Here is a 6,000-nt window from a genome sequence, read left to right as displayed (position 1 = left end):
CCTGATGTCGTTTCTCTCCTCTCTCTCTCCTCTTTTCTGCCGGCTCGAGGCCAACGCCCAGGGGGACCTTGGACATCACGACGGCAGGGCCTCCGCCAGCCTGGGCCCCCCAGCGACTGTGTGGAGAACTCTCTAGTCCACCCGGCGCACCACACATGGGGCACACAACGCCCACCTCAGACTGTGGGCACGAGCAGGAAATAAACACGCGCTGCGTCTGAGCCGCGACCCGTGTTACCGTCTATTCGCTGGAACCGCGAGCCTCCCCGAAACGAACACTTCCCCACCTCCGCCAAAGCACCCATTTCCCTTTCTCCTCCACCGCATCACCACTTCCCCAGTCAAGGAGGCTAGAGACCTTCTAGATACTTCAGCTAGAGAGACTCGTGAATCTGCACACCGGGGAACATCCTGACAATAACCCCGTTGTTCGTTACAGCAAAAAAATTTTTTAAAAAATGGAAAGAACCCAAGACCCCTTGACAGAAAGACATAACCAAATCCCATTCACGAAACGGAATACTACGTAGCCGTGCAAAGGAACGGTTGGCGATAGGCAGCGGGAAGGAATCTCACCAACACGGTGTTGCATGAAAAGAGCAAGACACGGAATAACAGGAACGAATGTGGTTGGAAGCGTCTAAACTCTAAAAACGGGCAGCACTGAACAGCAGGTGGTCCCGAGATGCCGCCGCGAGTGGTGAAATCATAACGAGGGGCGGAGTGATGACAAACACAACGTTCAGGGTAGCCACAGGCCCCGGGTGTGGGAGGCGGGCGGGAAGGGTCACCCGCAGGACCGCGGAGGGGTTTGGAACGTTCTCTTTTGCAAAGAAAACAGAGCCGCGTAGACCCGGGTCCTGTCGTAAGAATCCCTTAAATCCTCCAGGAACATTATAAAGACTTTTTTGTAGCTGCGATCGACTGTGTAGTAAATCGGTGAGTTAAGAAGCCTGGAAAGCTGGCAGTTGCCCCTGACCCGCCTTGTTGCCTCGGTTCTCACACAAACGGGGAGTTGAACGCGGTCCTGCTCTCTGGCTGACCGTGGCGGCCCTTTGACCCATCTTTGCGGCCGCCTCAGTTCTTACCACCAAGCCGGTTCCCCGTCTAGAACGTTCTCTTAAAAAATCTAGACCAAGGGGCGCCTGGGTGGCTCAGTCGGCTAGGCGTCTGACTTCAGCTCAGGTCATGATCTCTCGGTCTGTGAGTTCGAGCCCCGCGTCGGGCTCTGTGCTGACAGCTCAGAGCCTGGAACCTGTTTCGGATTCTGTGTCTCCCTCTCTCTCTGACCCTCCCCTGTTCATGCTCTCTCTCTGTCTCAAAAATAAATAAACGCTAAAAAAAAAAAAAAATCTAGACCAAACCACATCGCACCCTGTTCAGAGGGCTCCCCCTGCTTCAGAGCCACAGCGAAGCTCGTCCCTGTGAGAGCGATGGGGACCCGCCTCCTCTCCCAGGACACTCCCTTGCACCAGCTGCCTCCATTCCGACACCGGGAGGCCTTTGGCCAAGTTCTAGAACACACAGAGTCAGCCCCCCATTCGGGGCTCTGGCCCCCGCTGCGCTCTCCACTGTGGCCCCTTCCCACTCTTTCTATCCAGTCTGAGATACCACCTCCTGGAAGGCCTCCCTGACCACTTGTCTGAGGTAGGTGCCCTGGGGCTCCCAGCTGCGCGCCCCCATTTGTTTCCTTCGTGCCCCGAGCGTTATTTGGGGCTGGGTTACCGCATTGTCTGCTTGGGACATCAGACTATGAGCTCCGTGGAGGAGGAACCTCCATTGTGGTCTCAGTGGTGGGGAGCGCCATTTTCCCCCATCCACTCTCCAGAAACTTCAACTTGTACTTTGACTTCCCAGCGTGGCCACAGTCTTTGGCCCAAAGCACAGCTCATTTTCACTAAAAAAAAAAAAAAAGAAAAAGAGTTTGAATATACACACACCATGTGTAATTCTAATACATAAATCACGCAGGTAGTCGAATCATACCCACCTCGCAGCGTATTTTTTTTTTAATGGGCACATTTTTTTAAGGGTTTGTTAGTTTGTTGGTTTATTTATTTCTACAGAGAGACAGAGGGAGAGAGAAATCCCAAGCAGCCTCCATGCTGACAGAAGACGCAGAGCCTGATGTGGGGCTTGAACCCACACACCGTAAGATCATGACCTGAGCTGAGACCGAGAGTTGGCCGCTCAGCCGACCGAGCCCCCCAGGTGCCCCCGCTTGGTGTCTTTTTTATCCCTTATGTATCTGCTTGCCTCCTTCCTCCTCCCTGCCACCATGGTAGTCAGTCTGTGCTTTCTTCATGGTTGTATAATCATAAAGCAATGCATATACACACACGCACAGCGGGGGCACTTTTGAGGGCACCGTGCCCCTGCTGACCACAGCGTGTGCACGCCAGTTTGGGCTTCGGGTTTCTCACTCGCTGCCTTGTGGAAACCCCTAGACACCTTCTTGGCGCCTGGGTGGCTCAGTCGGTTGAGCACCTGACTCTGGATTGGGGCTCAGGTCATGATCCCAGGGTCATGGAATCGAGCCCCGCATCGGGCTCCATGCTGAGTGCGGAGTCTGCTTAAGATTCTCTCTCTCTCTCCCTCTGCCCTTCTCCCCCACTCACTCTGTCTCTCTCTCTCTTTCTCAAAATTAAAAAAAATAATAATAACATCCAAAGACCCCTCTTGATAAATGTCCACACTATGTCCAGATGTTTTGTCATGATGAACAGGAAATCGTTGGAATTTTTAACCCAGAACCATCTGGGAAGTTTACAACATCCCAATAGCCAGGCCCAGGGATCTGGCTCAGGGGGCCTGGCCTGACGGGTGAGGGTGGCCAGAAATCTGTATTTTTAATGACTCTTCCGGGAAATCCTGTGTGCACGCTGAGAGCCACAGGCCCTGCAAGAAAATTTGAAAGTAGCAGGAGCTGTCTGGTTGTTGGAGGTGCCACCACAGCCTGGGTGATGTGGGGTCCCACAGCCCCCCGAACTTGCCGATTCTAGGTGGCGGAGACGGCCACCAGGCAGGGGCAGGGGCGGGCAGGCTTAGGAAGGCGGTATGGCCTGGGTCACTGATGCTCTGCTCTGGCTGCCCGTCAGAATCACCAGGCAGCTTCGTGCAACATCCCAAGGTCCAGACCGACCTTCCAAGGGCGGAGACTTTGCCTGGCTAGTTTCCAGCCTCCCCGGGTGACTCTTAATGTGCGGATGGGGTGAGGATCTGTACCGTGGCCACGTAAGAGCCCAGGCTACGGAGGTCCCCCGTCTGGACTCAAACCTGTCCTCTCCACCTAAGGGCTCTGTGACCCGGGCAAGTTCCTGCATGTCTCTGTGCCTCGGTTTCCTTGCCTATAAGGTGAGGGTGATAATATAACCACCTGCCAGCCTGCTGTGCAAACGAGATGGTTATGTGGCAGGTGCACGGCACCTGCTGGCACACGGCTCACACTCGCCGACCTTAGGCCGTGGGAGACGTGCCATGACGCCGATGGTTTAGGAAACGGTGGCTTCTGAATGCACCCAGTCGACCAGAATTCCTTCCGGGCCATCCCAGAGCCCCAGCTGCCCTAGCCTGACGCTCCGTCCTCCGGGGCTGCCGGCTGAGGCGTAGGAGACCACAGAGTTGGGCAACCTCCTGCCAAGGCCCTGCAGTTACCGATTCCTAATTCTGAAGAAAGCACAAGTCAGGCGGGTCCAGTGCCACGGAGCGTCGCCGGTTCCCACAGGAAAGACAGGCCCTCACTTCCCGTCTGGGCCGGAGCCTGGTCAATCCCACGCAGCTGGGACCAGCGGGCTATCACGTTAAGAGTTGCTGGGCCAGCCCTCCCGTCCCTTCCTCCCAAATCTGACCTCGGGGCCTCAAAGGGTCTCCGTCCCCAAGACGAAGGCAGGAGTTAGGAGCTCTATACCCAGGAGTGGCCTGAGGAGGGTCTGTTGTACCACGGCAGGCATTATTTATTGAGCACTTACTATGTGCCAGGAGGTGTGCTGCCGAGCCTCTTACTGAAACCATGTGTGAACTCTCTGAGGCGGGCACAATCATGACCCCCATTTTACAGAGAAGAAAACAGACTCCGAGAGGTTCAGAGCCGAGAAGTGCCAAGTTCAGCGTCGGATCGTCCGACTCCGAGGCACTTGGCCTTTCCGCTGCCCCACGCTGCTTCGCCCGAGGGCTGGGGTGCGTGGGCAGAGCGTCTGGACACACTCTTCCCCCATCCTGTCTACCCCCAGGTCTAGACCCTGGGGTGGGGGGAGGGGCAGTGTGCTTTGAGATGGGCGCCGTAGGGCTCTGGGAAAACGGGCCTCGTCCCCACTCACCCCACTCCATACCCTTACCCCGTCCTGGTCTTCTTTTGGTCCTGCTATGCCACAGACGCTCCCCTCCCTTCCCTACCTCCGGGCTTCGTCCTGTCCTCACGCCCGGAAGCTTGTTCCCTCGCTGGCCGATCCGTGACATTCTTCAGCCTCAGCCCAAATAGCTCCTCTGCTGGGAGGAGTCTGTCACCTTGCAAAAGCAGCCCCCACCTCGCTTCTCTGCTCCTCATGCTCCGCTGCATGGCACTCGCCATCATTTCTAGTGATCTCTGTCTCCTTACTTGCTGCCTCCCTAGATGTGAACTCCCGAGGTTGGAGATTTTGCCTGGCAAACAGTAGATCCTCCCTGAATAGATTTTGAGTGAAGGGATGAGGGATACAGAAGGGTGCTGGGAAGACTTTTGCTGGGGTATAAATAACTGACCCAACCTAGCAGCCTTCAGCCTGCCTGAGAGCACCCAACCTGACCTTCCCAGGGTCAAGGCTAACCTCTGTGTCGGAGAAAACATAGCGTGTTCTGGGGGAAATGGCCCGGGGGCCCCATCCTCCTGGGGGTTTCCAGGCCCTGGAAGGGAACACGCAGTGCAGCACAGGCAGCTGTCTGGGGCGGGAGGCGGGGGCTGGTCCTCAGGCTGGATGAAGCAACCCCTGGTGCTCTTAGGAACCACCAGCCTGAACTCAGGGGATCCCGGGTCTCAGCCTAGTGCCCCCAATGGTCCAGGACTGAGCAACAGCCCTGAAGGGAGGGTCCACAGGTAACATCTTTCTCCTGCTGACCCCGTGACTCTCATGGAGCAGCCGAGCTGGATTTCAGAGGGGACATGTGTGGCCCAGCTCACGGAGTCCAGAAAGCCCAGTTGGGGAGGGGGGTGGTGGCTAGCTGGCCGTGGTAGGCATTAGAATCATGCCTCCACCCCCCAAAGATGTCCACATCCAGGACTTTGTCTTGTGTCCAACCTGAGGGCATCTGGCAATGGGCTGGGGGGGGGGTGATGAGAAAAGCCTGCTTGCAAACTCACCCCAGTTCTCCCAATTCTAAGCACTTGCCTTCTAGAAAAGCCACATTCCCCACCTTTCACAAAACAGGATTTTCTCAGCAGAATCTGTGCCAGCTTCCCTTGGAGGTGGGCTTATTCTGATACAAATCTGGCCACACAGGGGCATTGGGAGTCTGTTCAAGAGATTCTAAGTAAATCGTGGCGAGGAGGGGGCTTGGAGGGGGAGGCTGAGCACCTTCTCTAACCACCCAGAAGCAACCCAGCCCTGGGGCCAGCGTGGGTGTGTTTCTGTTCTGCACCTTGGTGGGGGGGGGGGTGGTTGGAAGGGTGCTGAGCAGAGGGCGTGATTTCCTGGGGCTCCAGAACAAGTCCACCTGGCCTTTTGTGGGGCAGGAAGGACGCTCTGGTAAGGGCACACACCTCGGCTTCCCCCATTGCCACACTCACAACGCAACCTTCCGGCCACAGCCCAGACCCTTGCCCTGCCGCACTCGCTTGGCCCCGGCAGCCTAGCACTTGACCCCTGGGCTTGCATGTATGTGGCTGGATCACTGCCCGTGGCAGCCCTAACTCATCCTGTGGCCAAGACGGAGCAAACTCACCGACTTACCAAACTTTGGGCCTGGCAGCCCCAAATTCTGCAGGGGCCAGGCAAGCAAACGCTTCGGCTACAAGCAACTTCTCTGTTC

Source organism: Panthera leo, chromosome C1 (assembly GCF_018350215.1).
Source record: "Panthera leo isolate Ple1 chromosome C1, P.leo_Ple1_pat1.1, whole genome shotgun sequence".
In the NCBI taxonomy this organism is placed as follows: domain Eukaryota; kingdom Metazoa; phylum Chordata; class Mammalia; order Carnivora; family Felidae; genus Panthera; species Panthera leo.
Note: the sequence above shows the minus strand (reverse complement) of the source record.